Here is a 15,127-nt window from a genome sequence, read left to right on the forward strand (position 1 = left end):
TCTGGGCTTCCTGGATTCAGATAACTGTTTCTTTCCCCAGGTTAAGGAAGTTTTCAGCCATTATTTCTTTGAGGAATTCTTCTTCTTCTCTCTTTTCCTTCTGGTATTCCTATAATGTATACATTTTTCCCCTTGATTGTGTCCTATAAATCCCTTAAGCTAGCTTCACTTTTTTTCTTTTTTTTTTCTTTTCTTTCTTTCCTTTGACTGGATGTATTTCACTGCCCTATGAGTTCACTGATCCTTTCCTCCACTTGATCTAGTCTGCTGTGGAACCCCTGTATTGAATTTTCAACTCACTTATTTTATTCTTCGGCTTAGTGATTTCTATTTGATAATTTCAGAATATATTTTCTGTCTTTTTTGTTGAAATTCTCACTTTGTTCTTGCATTGTTTTCCTGACATTGGTGAGTATCTTTATTATCATTATTTTTAACTCTCTTTCAGGTAAATGAGTTATCTCCATTTCATTAAGAACTTCATTTTCCTTGACTCTCTATGTTAGTTTATACTTTTTAGATAAAACAGCCACCTCTTACAGCCTTGACAGTGTGGTCTTGTGCAGGAAATAAATTTCAGCATCAGCCCAGCCTGAGCTCCTGGTTCTCTGAGACTTTTGTCATTATCCAAGCCACCAACATTTTCTTTAATGGCTCCCAGTCATTGAGAGTGTGCCAAGACCTGTTAGTGTCCCAAAGCAGTGGATAAATCAGCACTTAAGTGCAGGCTGATGAGAAGCTGGATCTTCAGGCAGCATCTGGGAAAATATGTAGTTAAGCTTTCCAGGGAAAACCTGGGAGACGGACATTTTTATCTGCTCCCTCTGTGGTGAGCATAGGTGTGTAGCTGCTGGGGTATGCTCCTGTGCCTGTTTAAAAACTGGTTCTTTTTAAGTATAGTCTTGTTATGCTCATGAACAAAGCCTTGTTGGATATCAGAGCTAGGTGATTTGGAAGCCTGTTCCTTAGCCAGCAGGCACAGAAGCAGCTGGGGTACCAGGTGTGTATACCAGCTCCTTTCTACAAGGTACTGGTGACTGGGTTTTATTATTGTGGTGAGTCAGAGGGAGAAGGCAGGGGAAATGTCCACAGGCTTCTTCATTCTCTGGGGAAGGTTGCAGCTAGCCCCTAGACTTGTGCTAAATCACAAGCTGGACCTTCAGGCAGCAGCTTATAATGTAAGCAATTAGAACACTTTCAGAGAAATGGGAATTTTTGCCTGCTTCCTCTGTGCTGAGCCCTTGGGAGATAGCTTTAGTGGGTGCTTGAATACTCACACCATTTCAAAACTGATTTTTTGATCATTTTAAGGTGGCCTGGGAGTGGTCCAGAGGAACAGGTGACAATCGGAGGATGGAAGGACAGAGCCAGGAGCCGGGAGCTGGGAGCCATGCCACCCTGAGGGCCCATGCCCTCAGCACAGCTGCAGTCACTGCCACCACTGACCAGTGGGGTGGGAGGAGTGGGACCTGCTATTATGGTCGCTGCCTCCTCCTGGGTGGAGGCCCTTTGCAGTGGACGAATGCAGCCCAGGACAAGTGTTTCATCACCTTAAATGGTTTTGAACCAATGAAGCTGAATTCTCTTAAAAAGACAGACAGCCCAGTGTGCGAATTATAGAGTTTGTGGACAAATTTGTAATGGGTGCATAGTGGTGTAATACCTGCAGACTCCTGAGAGTGCCCCTAAGTTCTTATAGGGCCTCTTTGCCTTCTGAATCAGAGATGTGCAAAATTCGATAAAGATTGGTCCATGTGGGGCTTCCCTGGTGGCACAGTGGTTGAGAGTCCGCCTGCCGATGCAGGAGACACAGGTTCGCACCCTGGTCTGGGAAGATCCCACATGCCGTGGAGCAGCTAGGATCCATGGCTGCTGAGCCTGCGTGTCTGGAGCCTGTGCTCCGCAACATGAGAGACCACAACAGTGAGAGGCCTGCGTAATGCAAAAAAAAAAAAAAAAAAAAAAGATTGGTCCTTGTGGATAAGCACAAAGTCAAGTGAAAGCAATTGGACAGAATTTGTGAAGGTATCCATCCCCAAATCATGAATGGCCTCTTCACCCCCACCCCCTGATGGCATTGTTCAACTGCAGAGACTGCACCAAGGATATACTGATCCTGAAAGACCTGGCCTTTTGTGATGCACAGTCCACTCAAGAGATCCACAAGAAGGTTTTAAACAAGGCTGTCGGTCCATTGATGTCACCACACCATCACCTTTACCACGGAGGACCTGGAGAAACTCAAGGCCCTGAGAGTGATCATGTGGGTTAGGCAGCACTTATGACAACATCCACATCAAGGCTGCGGGCGAGCTCAGGATTGCCATGTGCAACTTCCCTTCCACGGCAATGGAAGAGATGGCCAATTCCAGCATTTGCCACATCCTCAGTTTGTACTAGTGGAATATGTGACTCTGCCAGGTGCTGTGGGAAGGTGCATGGGTACAGAGCATCCAGCAGATTCAGGAGGTTGTCTCTGGAGAAGCCCGCATCCTTAGGAAGATGCTGAGCCTCATCTGCTTTAGTTGTGCAGACCAAGGGGTTGCTGTTTGAGCCAAAACCTATGGATTAATCTTCACATTTTATGATCCCTACATGCAGGATGGGATAGAGCTCTCCCTAGGTGTACAGAGGGTCTACACCCTGCAGGACTTACTGTATCAGAGCAACTGCAACTCCTTGCACTGTAGTCATAATGAACATAACCATCACCTCATCAGTGTCTTTACTATAAAGCAGATGAGGCAAGGTGCATTCAGAGTGTATGCGGTCTGATGTGGACTGGTGGATGAGAAAGCATTAGACCAAGACCTCAAGGAAGGCAAGATATGAGGGGTGGACCTCAACATTCATGAATCACAGCCTTCAGCTTTGCTCATGTTTCCTTAAGAAATGCACCCTAATCTCATTTGTATGCCCTACATGGCACAGTATAGTGAGCAAGCCTCACTAGAGCTGAGGGAAGCCACTGCCACCAACATCCGCCTGGCAATCACAAGTTGCATCCAAGAAAACTTAAGAAACTGTTTGAACAAGGAATTCTTTATCACAACAGCTCCCTGGTGAATAATAGATCAGCAAGCAGAAGCAAGAAGAACTACAATCCTGCAGCCTGTGGAACAAAAACCACATTCACAGAAAGACAGACAATATTAAAAGACAGAGGGCTATGTACTAGAAGAAGGAACAAGATAAAACCCCAGAAAAACAACTAAATGAAGTGGAGATAGGCAACCTTCCAGAAAAAGAATTCAGAAAAATGGTAGTGAAAATGATCCAGGACCACAGAAAAACAATGGAGGCAAAGCTCGAGAAGATGCAAGCAATGTTGAACAAAGACCTAGAAGAATTAAAGAACAAACACACAGAGATGAACAATACAATACCTGAAATGAAAACTACACTACAAGGAATCAATAGCAGAATAGCTGAGGCAGAAGAATAGATAAGTGACCTGGAAGACAGAATGGTGGAATTCACTGCTGTGGAACAGAATAAAGAAAAAAGAATGGAAAGAAATGAAGACAGCCTAAGAGACCTCTGGGAAAACATTAAACACAACAACATTTACATTATAGGGGTCCCAGAAGGAGAAGAGAGAGAGAAAGGACCAGAGAAAATATTTGAAGAGATTATAGTTGAAAACGTCCCTAACAAAGGAAAGGAAATAGCCACCCAAATCCAGGAAGCGCAGCAAATCCCATACAGGATAAACCCAAGGAGAAACATGCTGAGACAATAGTAATCAAACTGGTAGAAATTAAAGACAAAGAAAAATTATTGAAAGCAGCAAGGGAAAAACGAAAAATAACATACAATGGAATTCCCATAAGGTTAACAGCTGATTTCTCAGCAGAAACTCTACAAGCCAGAAGGGAGTGACATGATATACTTAAAGTAATGAAAGGGAAGAATGTACAACCAAGATTACTCTACCCAGCAAGGATCTCATTCAGATTCAATGGAGAAATCAAAAGCTTTGCAGACAAGCAAAAGCTAAGAGAATTCAGCACCACCAAACCAGCTCTACAACAAATGCTAAAGGAACTTCTCTAGTCAGGAAACACAAGAGAAGAAAACGATCTACAAAAACAAACCCCAAACAATTAACAAAATGGTCATAGCAACAAACATATCGATAATTACCTTAAACGTGAATGGATTAAATGCTCCAACCAAAAGACACAGGCTTGCTGAATGGATACAAAATCAAGACCCATCTGTATGCTGTCTACAAGAGACCCACTTCAGACCTAGGGACACATACAAACTGAAAGTGAGGGGATGGAAAAAGATTTCCATGCAAATGGAAATCAAAAGAAAGCTGGAGTAGCTATACTCATATCAGATTAAATAGATGTAAAAAAAAAGAATGTTACATGAGACAAGGAAGGACACTACATAATGATCAATGGATCAATCCAAGAAGAAGATGCAACAATTATAAATATATATGCACCCAACATTGGAGCACCTCAATACATAAGACAACTGCTAACAGCTATAAAAGAAGAAATCGAAAGTAACACAATAATAGTGGGGGACTTTAACACCTCACTTACACCAATGGACAGATCATCCAAAGTGAAAATAAATAAGGAAAGAGAAACTTTAAATGACACAATAGACCAGATATATTTAATTGATATTTATAGGACATTGCATACAAAACAGCAGATTACACTTTCTTCTCAAGTATGCATGGAACATTCTCCAGGATAGATCACATGTGGGTCAAAAACCAAGCCTCAGTAAACTTTAAAAAATTGAAATCATATGAAGAATCTTTTCTGACCACAATGCTATGAGAATAGAAATGAATTACAGGGAATAAACGTAAAAAACACAAACACATGAAGGCTAAACAATACGTTACTAAACAACCAAGAGATCACTGAATAAATCAAAGAAGAAAAAAAATACCTAGAGACAAATGACAATGAAAACACGATGATCCAGAACCTATGGGATACAGCAAAAGCAGTTCTAAGAGAGAAGTTTATAGCCATACAAGCCTATCTCAAGAAAAAAGAAAAATCTCAAATAAACAATCAAACCTTATACCTAAAGGAACTAGAGAAAGAAGAACAAATAAAACCCAAACTTGGCAGAAGGAAAGAAATCATAAAGCTGAGAGCAGAAATAAATGAAATAGAAACAAAGAAAACAGTAGCAAAGATGAATAAAACTAAAAGCTGGTTCTTTGAGAAGATAAACAAAATTGATAAACCACTAGCCAGACTCAGCAAGAAAAAGAGGGAGAGGACTCAAATCAATAAAATTAGAAATGAAAAAGGATAAGTTACACAAGACACTGCAGAAATACAAAGCATCCTAAGAGACTACTACAAGCAACTCTATGCCAATAAAATGAACAACCTGGAAGAAATGGACAAATTCTTAGAAAGGTATAACCTTCCAAGACCAAACCAGGAAGAAACAGAAAATATGAACAGACCAATCATAAATAATGAAATTGAAACTGTGATTAAACATCTTCCAACAAACAACAGTCCAGGACCAGATGGCTTCACATGTGAATTCTATCAAACATTAAGAGAAGAGCTAACATCCATCCTTCTAAACTCTTGAAAAAAATTGCAGAGGAAGGAACACTCCCAAACTCATTCTATGAGGCCATAATCACACTGATATCAAGACCAGACAAAGACACTACAAAAAAAGAAAATTACAGACCAGTATCACTGATGAATATAGATGCAAAAATTCTCAACAAAATACTAGCAAACAGAATCCAACAACACAGTAAAAGGACCATACACCATGATCAAGTGCAATTTATCCCAGGGATGCAAGGATTCTTCAATATACGCATATCAATCAATGTGATACACCATATTAACAAATTGAGGAATAAAAACCATATGATCATCTCAATAGATGCAGAAAAACCTTCTGACAACATTCAACACCCATTTATGATAAAAAAATCTCCAGGAAGTAGGCATAGAGTGATGCTACCTCAACATTATGAAGGCCATATACGACAAACCCACAGCAAACATCATTCTCAATGGTGAAAAACTGAAAGCATTTCTTCTAAGATCAGGAACGAGACAAGGATGTCCACTCTCACCACTATTATTCAACATAATTTTGGACGTCCTAGCCACAGCAATCAGAGAATAAAAAGAAATAAAAGGAATACAAATTTAAAAGAAGAAGTAAAAGGATGTCACTGTTTGCAGTTGACATGATATTATACATAGAGAATCCTAGAAATGCCACCAGAAAACTACTAGAGTTAATCAATGAATTTGGTAATGTTTCAGGATAAAAAATTAATGCACAGAAATCTCTTGCATTCCTATACACTAATGATGAAAAATCTGAAAAACTAATTATGGAAACACTCCCATTTACCACTGCAACAAAAAGAATAATATACCTAGGAATAAACCTACCTAGGGAAATAAGAGACCTGTATGCAGAAAATTATAAGACACTGATGAAAGAAATTAAAGATGAAACCAACAGATGGAGAGATACACTATTTTCTTAGATTGGAAGAATCAATATTGTGAAAATGACTATACTACCTAAAGCAATCTACAGATTCAATGCAATCCCTATCAAATTACCAATGGAATTTTTTACGGAACTAGAACAAATCATCTTAAAATTTGTATGTAGACACCAAAGACCCCGAATAGCCAAAGGAGTCTTGAGGGAAAAAAACAGAGCTGGGGGAAATCACACTCCCTGACTTCAGACTATACTACAAAGCTACAGTAATCAAGACAATATGGTACTGACACAAAAACAGAAATATAGATCAATGGAACAAGACAGAAAGCCCAGAGGTAACCCCAGGCACCTGTGGTCAACAAATAGATGACAAAGGAGGCAAAGATATACAATGGAGAAAAGACACTCTCTTCAATAAGTGATGCCTGGAAAACTGGACAGGCACATGTAAAATAATGAAATTAGAAGACTCCCTGACATCATACACAAAAATAAACTCAAAATGGATTCTAGACATAAATGTAAGACCAGACACTATAAAACTCTTAGAGGAAAACATAGGAAGAACACTCTTTGACATAAATTACAGCAAGATCTTTTTAGATCCACCTCCTAGGGTAATGGAAATAAGAGCAAAAATAAACAAATGTGAACTAATGAAACTTAAAAGCTTTTGCACAGCAAAGGAAACCATAAACAAGACAAAAAAACCCTCACAATGGGAGAAAACATTTGCAAACAAATCAATGGACAAAGAATTAATCTCCAAAATATATAAACAGCTCATGCAGCTAAATATTAATGAAACAAATAACCCAATACAAAAATGGGCAGAAGACCTAAACAGACATTTCTCCAAAGAAGACATACAGATGGCCAAGAAGCACATGAAAAGCTGCTCAACATCACTAATTATTAGATAAATGCAAATCAAAACTACAATGAGGTATCACCTCACAACAGTTAGGATGGGCATCATCAGAAAATCTAGAAACAACAAATTCTGGAGAGGGTGTGGAGAAAAGGGAACCCTCTTGCACTGTTGGTGGGAATGTAAATTGATACAGCCACTATGGAAAACAGTATGGAGGTGACTTAAAAACTAAATATAGAATTATCATATGATCCAGCAAACCCACTACTGCGCATATACCCAGAGAAAACCATAATTGAAAAAGACACATGCACCCCAATGTTCATTGCAGCACTATTTACAATAGCCTGGTCATGGAAGCAACCTAAATGCTGATCAACAGATGAATGGATAAAGAAGATGTGGTACATATATACAATGGAATATTACTCAGCTATAAAAAAGAAAGATATTGAGTCATTTGTTGAGACGTGGATTGATCTAGAGACTGTCATACAGAGTGAAGGAAGTCAGAAAGAGAAAAACAAATATCGCATATTAACGCATGTATGTGGAACCTAGAGAAATGGTACAGATGAACTGGTTTCTAGGACAGAAGTTGAGACACAGATGTAGAGAACAAACATATGGACACCATGGGGGCAAAGCCAAGGTGGATTGGGGATGGTGGTGTGCTGAATTTGGTGATTGCAATTGACATGTATACCCTGATGTGTATAAAATTGATGACTTATAAGAACCTGCAGTATAAAAAAACAACAACAAAAAACAACTAATACTAAAATAATAATAAATAATAGATCAGCAAGCAATTCATGCAGAGCTCAATTTTGCCACATACAGATACCCACCAAGCATCCTGGCCATGGCTCTGCGAGGACTTCCTGCAGCCATGGAAGGGACTATCCTTGGAGAAATCCCAGTGACCCATAACCTCCTCACACTGGCACACCCTTCCCAAGCTCCCTCTTACAACCCGCCCACAATACATGGGGACAATTGAGAATACCGTAATGAGGAATAGCATAGGATGACGAAAGGTAATCATTCAGATACACTCGGGACCAAGAGACAGTCAAAAATAGATGAATAGAAAAGGAATGTGACAGTCTTTTTAACTGTTTCTGGATATTTGCATCATGGGTTGCAGTGTTAAAACTACAAAAGAGCTAGAGGCCAAGAGGTGGGAAAACTGAATATGTGGTCTGCTTACTGAGGCACTGAAAAAGACTAGGATGTGATTTATTAAGGACCAACTTCTGTTATTGTGTGTTGTTTTTTTATCTGTGCATCAAATCACAAAAAATAAATAGATTTTTTTCTCTTTGTCAGTCCCTTGGTCACAGCAGGTCCAGAACACCTGGCTCTAGAATGTTGCCTTAAGAGTTCCAAACATCAGGACGAGGGTAAGATGGCGGAAGAGTAACACGCAGAGATCACCTTCCTCCCCACAGATACACCAGAAATACATCTACACGTGGAAGAACTCCTACAGAACACCTACTGAACGCTGGCAGAGGACGTCAGACCTCCCAAAAGGCAAGAAACTACCCACTTACCTGGGTAGGACAAAAGAAAAAAACAAAAAACAGAGACAAAAGAATAGGGGCGGGACCTGCACCAATGGGAGGGAGCTGTGAAGGAGGAAAAGTTTCCACACACTAGGAAGCCCCTTTGCGGGCAGAGACTGCGTGTGGCGGATGGAGGGAGCTTCGGGGCTCTGGAAAGGAACACAGCAAGAGGGGTGTGGAGGGCAAAGTGGGAAGATTCCTGCACAGAGGATCGGTGCCGACCGGCACTCACCAGCCCAAGAGGCTTGTCTGCTCACACACCAGGGCAGGCGGGGCTGTGAACTGAGGCTCGGGCTTTGGTCGGAGCAAAGGGAGAGGACAGGGGTTGGTGGAGTGAACACAGCATGAAGGGGTTAGTGCACCACAGCTAGCCGGGAGGAAGTCCAGGAAAAGGTCTGGAACTGCCGAAGAGGCAAGAGACTTTTTCTTCCCTCTTTGTTTCCTGGTGCGCGAGGACAGGGGATTAAGAGGGCTGCTTAAAGGAGCTCCAGAGAAGGGCGACAGCCCCGGCTAAAAGTATGGGCCCCAGAGACGGGCAGGAGACACTAAGGCTGCTGCTGCCACCAAGAAGCCTGTGTGCGAGCACAGGTCACTATCCACACCACCCTTCTGGGGAGGCTGTGCAGCACGCCACTGCCAGGTTCCCGGGATCCAGGGACAACTACCCCAGGAGAACACATGGCAAGCCACAGGCTGGTGCAACATCACGCCGGCCTCTGCCACCGCCGGCTCACCCCGCACTCCGTGCCCCTCCCTCCCCCGATCTGAGTGAGCCAGAGCCCCCGAATCAGCGGCTCCTTTAACCCCGTCCTGTCTGATCGGAAAAACAGAGGCCCTCCAGCGACCTACAGGCAGAGGCAAGGCCAAATCCAAATCTGAGCCCCTGGGAGATGTGAGAACAAAGAAGTGAAAGGGAAATCTCTCCCAGCAGCCCCAGAAGCAACGCATTATAGCTCCACAATCAACTTGATGTACCCTGCATCTATGGAATACATGAATAGACAGTGAATCATCCCATATTGAGGAGTTGGACTTTGAGAGCAAGACTTAGGATTTTTTCCCCTTTTCCTCTTTTTGTGAGTGTGTATGTGTTGCTTCTGTGTGAGATTTTGTCTGTATAGCTTTGCTTCCATGATTTGTCCTAGGGTTCTATCAGTCCGTTTTGTTTTTTAATTTTTTTCTTAATAATTAATTTTAATTTTAATAACTTTATTTTACTTTATCTTCTTCCTTTCTTTCTTTTCTTTCTTTCTTTCTTTCTTTCTTTCTTTCTTTCTTTCTTTCTTTCTTTCTTTCTTTCTTTCTTTCTTTCCTTCCTTCCTTCCTTCCTTCCTTCCTTCCTTCCTTCCCTCCATTAGATAACAAATCATCCCAAATTGAGGAGGTGGACTTTGAGAGCAAGAATTATGATTTTTCCCCTTTTCCTCTTTTTGTGAGTGTGTATGTGTGCTTCTGTATGAGATTTTGTCTTTATACCTTTGTTTCCACAGTTTTTCCTAAGGTTCTATCCGTCTGCTTATTTTTCTTAATAATTATTTTTTTTAATTTAATAACTTTATTATATTTTACTCTATTGTATTTTACTTTATCTTCTTTCCTTCTTTCTTTTTTCCTTCCTTCCCTCCTTCCTTCCTTCCTTCCTTCCTCCCACCATCCCTCCCTCCATCCCTCCCTCCCTCCTTTCTTTCTTTCTTTCTTTCCTCCTTTCCTTCTTTTCTTCTTTCTTTCTTCTTTCCTTCCTTCCTTCCTTTCTTTCTTTGTTTCTTTCTTGCTTGCTTCCTCTACAAATTCTTTCTCTCTACTTTTTCTCCCTTTTATTCTGAGCCATGTAGATTAAATTCTCTTGGTGCTGCAGCCAGGAGTCAGTGCTGTGCCTCTGAGGTGGGAGAGCCAACTTCAGGACACTGGTCAAAAAGACACCTCCCAGCTCCACATAATGTCAAATGGTGAAAAGCTCCCAGAGATCTCCATCTCAATGCCAGCACCCAGCTTCACACAACGACCAGCAAGCTACAGTGCTGGACACCCTGTGCAAATAAAACTAGCAAAACAGGAGCACAACCCCACCCATTAGCCGAGAGGCTGACTAAAATCACAATAAGTCCACAAACACCCCTAAAACACACCACCAGACGTGAACCTGCCCACCAGAGAGACAAGATAAAGCCTCATCCACCAGAACACAGGCACTAGTCCCCTCCACCAGGAAGACTACACAACCCACTGAACCAACCTTAGCCACTGAGGACAGACACCAAAAACTACGGGAACTACGTACCTGAAGCCTGAAAAAGGAAACCCCAAACACAGTAAGATAAGCAAAATGAGAATACAGAAAAACACACCACAGATGAAGGAGCAAGATAAAAACCAAACAGACCTAAAAATGAAGAGGAAATAAGAAGTCTACCTGAAAAAGAATTCAGAATAATGATAGTAAAGATGATCCAAAATATTGGAAATACAATAGACAAAATGCAAGAAACATATAACAAGGACCTAGAAGAACTAAAGATGAAACAAACAACAATGAACAACACAATAAATGAAATGAAAAATACTCTAGATGGGATCAATAGCAGAATAACTGAGACAGAAGAACGGATAAGTGACCTGGAAGATAAAATAGTGGAAATAACTACTGCAGAGCAGAATAAAGAAAAAAGAATGCAAAGAACTAAGGACAGTCTCAGAGACCTCAGTGACAACATTAAACACACCAACATTCGAATTATAGGGGTTCCAGAAGAAGAAGAGAAAAAGAAAGGGGCTGAGAAAATATTTGAAGAGATTATTGTTGGAAACTTCCCTAATATGGGAAAGCAAATAGTTAATCAAGTCCAGGAAGCACAGAGAGTCCCATACAGGATAAATCCAAGGAAAAATATGCCAAGACACATATTAATCAAACTCAAAAATTAAATACAAAGAAAGCATATTAAAAGCAGCAAGGGAAAAACAACAAATAATACACAAGGGAATCCCCATAAGGTTAACAGCTGATCTTTCATCAGAAACTCTGCAAGCCAGAAGGGAGTGGCAGGACATACTGAAAGTAATGAAGGAGAAAAACCTGCAACCAAGATTACTCTACCCAGCAAGGATCTCATTCAGATTTGATGGAGATACTAAAACCTTTACAGACAAGCAAAAGCTGAGAGTTCAGCACCACCAAAACAGCTTTAAAACAAATGCTAAATGAACTTCTCTAGGCAAGAAACACAAGACAAGGAAAAGACCTACAATATTGAACCCAAAACAATTTAGAAAATGGGAATAGGAACATACATATCGATAATTACCTTAAATGTAAATGGACTAAATGCTCCCACCAAAAGACACAGATTGGCTGAATGGATACAAAAACAAGACCCAAATATATGCTGTCTACAAGAAACCCACTTCAGACCTAGGAACACATACAGACTGAAAGTAAGGGGATGTAAAAATATATTCCATGCAAATGGAAACCAAAAGAAAGCTGGAGTAGCAATTCTCATATCAGACAAAATAGACTTTACGATAAAGACTATTAGAAGAGACAAAGAAGGACAGTACATAATGAACAAGGGATCGATCCAAGAAGAAGATATAACAATTGTAAATATTTATGCACCCAACATAGGAGCACCTCAATACATAAGGCAAACACTAACAGCCATAAAAGGGGAAATCGACAGTAACATATTCATAGTAGGGGACTTAAACACCTCACTTTCGTCCATGGACAGATCATCCAAAATGAAAATAAATAAGGAAACACAAGCTTTAAATGATACATTAAGCAAGATGGACTTAATTGATATTTATAGGACATTCCATCCAAAACAACAGAATACACTTTCATGTCAAGTGCTCATGGAACATTCTCCAGGATAGATCATATCTTGGGGCACAAATCAAGCCTCGGTAAATTTAAGAAAATTGAAATTTTTTCAAGTATCTTTTCCGACCACTACTCTATGAAACTAGATATCAATTACAGAAAAAGATCTGTAAAAAATACAAACACATGAACGCTAAACAATACACTACTTAATAACGAAGTGGTCACTGAAGAAATCAAAGAGGAAATCAAAAAATACCTAGAAACAAATGACAATGGAGACACGACTCCCCAAAACCTATGGGATGAAGCAAAAGCACTTCTAAGAGGGAAGTTTATAGCAATACAAGCCCATCTTAAGAAACAGGAAACATCGCGATTAAACAACATAACCTTGCACCTAAAGCAATTTGAGAAAGAACAAAAAACCTCAAATTTAGCAGAAGGAAAGAAATCATCAAAATCAGATCAGAAATAAATGAAAAAGAAATGAAGGAAACAATAGCAAAGATCAGTAAAACTAAAAGCTGGTTCTTTGAGAAGATAAACAAAATAGATAAACCACTAGCCAGACTCATCAAGAAAAAAACGGCGAAGACTCAAATCAATAGAATTATAAATGAAAAAGGAGAAGTACCAACTGACACTGCAGAAATACAAAAGATCATGAGAGATTACTACAAGCAACTCTATGCCAATAAAATGGACAACCTGAAAGAAATGGACAAATTCTTAGAAATGCACAACCTGCCAAGACTGAATCAGGAAGAAATAGAAAATATGACAGATCAATCACAAGCATTGAAATTGAAACTGTGATTAAAAATCTTCCAACAAACAAAAGCCCAGGACCAGATGGCTTCACAGGCAAATTCTATCAAACATTTAGAGAAGAACTATCATGTATCCTTCTCAACCTCTTCCAAAATATAGCAGAGGGAGGAACACTCCCAAATTCATTCTACGAGGCCACCATCACCTTGATACCAAAACCAGACAAGGATGTCACAAAGTAAGAAAACTACAGACCAATATCACTGATGAACATAGATGCAAAAATCCTCAACATAATACCAGCAAACAGAATCCAACAGCACAGTAAAAGGATCATACACCATGATCAAGTGAGGTTTATTCCAGGAATGCAAGGATTCTTCAATACACTCAAATCAATCAATGTGTTAAACCATATTAATAAATTGAAGAAGAAAAACCATATGATCATCTCAATAGATGCAGAGAAAGCTTTTGACAAAATTAAACACCCATTTATGATAAAAACCATCCAGAAAGTAGGCATAGAGGAACTTTCCTCAACATAATAAAGGGCATATATGTCAAACCCACAGCCAACATCATTCTCAATGGTGAAAAACTGAAAGCATTTCCACGGAGATCAGGAACAAGACAAGGTCGCCCACTCTCACCAATCTTATTCAACATAGTTTTAGAAGTCTGAGCCACAATAATCAGAGAAGAAAAGGAAATAAAAGGAATCCAAATTGAAAAAGAATAAGTAAAGCTGTCACTCTTTGCAGATGACATGATATTATACATAGAGAATCCTAAAGATGCTACCAGAAGACTACTAGAGCTAATCAATGAATTTGGTAAAGTAGAAGGATACAAAGTTAATGCACAGAATACTCTGGAATTCCTATACACTAATGATGAAAAATCTGAAAGTGAAATCAAGAAATGACTCCCATTTACCATGGCAACTGAAAGAATAAAATATCTAGGAATAAACCTACCTAAGGAGATAAAAGACCTGTATGCAGAAAATTATAAGATACTGATGAAAGAAATTAAAGATGATATAAATGATGGAGAGATATACTATGTTATTTGATTGGAAGAATCAACATTGTGAAAATGACTCTACTAACCAAGGCAATGTATAGATTCAATGCAATCCCTATCAAACTACCACCGGCATTTTTCACAGAACTAGAACAAAAGATTTCACAATTTGTATGCAAACACAAAAGACCCCGAATAGCCAAAGCAATCTTGAGAACGAAAAAAGGAGCTGGAGGAATTAGGCCCCCTGACTTCAGACTATACTAAAAAACTACAGTAATCAAGACAGTATGGTACTGGCACAAAAACAGAAAGATAGATCAATGGAACAGTATAGAAAGCCCAGAGATAAACTCACGCACATATGGTCACCTTATCTTTGATAAAGGAGGCAGGAATGTACAGTGGAGAAAGGAGAGCCTCTTCAATAATTGGTGCTCAGAAAACTGGATAGGTACATGTAAAAGTATGAGATTAGATCACTCCCTAACACCATACACAAAAGTAAGCTCAAAATGGATAAAAGACCTAAATGTAAGGACAGAAACTGCCAAACTCTTAGGG

General features: G+C 39.7%; 1 pseudogene across 1 annotated transcript; it reads left to right on the forward strand.

Moving 5' to 3' along the window:
• The first annotated feature begins 1,353 nt into the window (after positions 1-1,353).
• LOC307180612 (C-terminal-binding protein 2-like) lies at positions 1,354-8,366 on the forward strand (annotated as a pseudogene). The gene is made up of 3 exons: positions 1,354-1,607; positions 1,967-3,078; positions 8,169-8,366. The product of its transcript is annotated as a C-terminal-binding protein 2-like (transcript).
• Positions 8,367-15,127: the final 6,761 nt, after the last annotated feature.

The sequence above is a fragment of the Stenella coeruleoalba genome (assembly GCF_951394435.1).
Source record: "Stenella coeruleoalba genome assembly, chromosome: X".
Classification (NCBI taxonomy): Eukaryota; Metazoa; Chordata; class Mammalia; order Artiodactyla; family Delphinidae; genus Stenella; species Stenella coeruleoalba.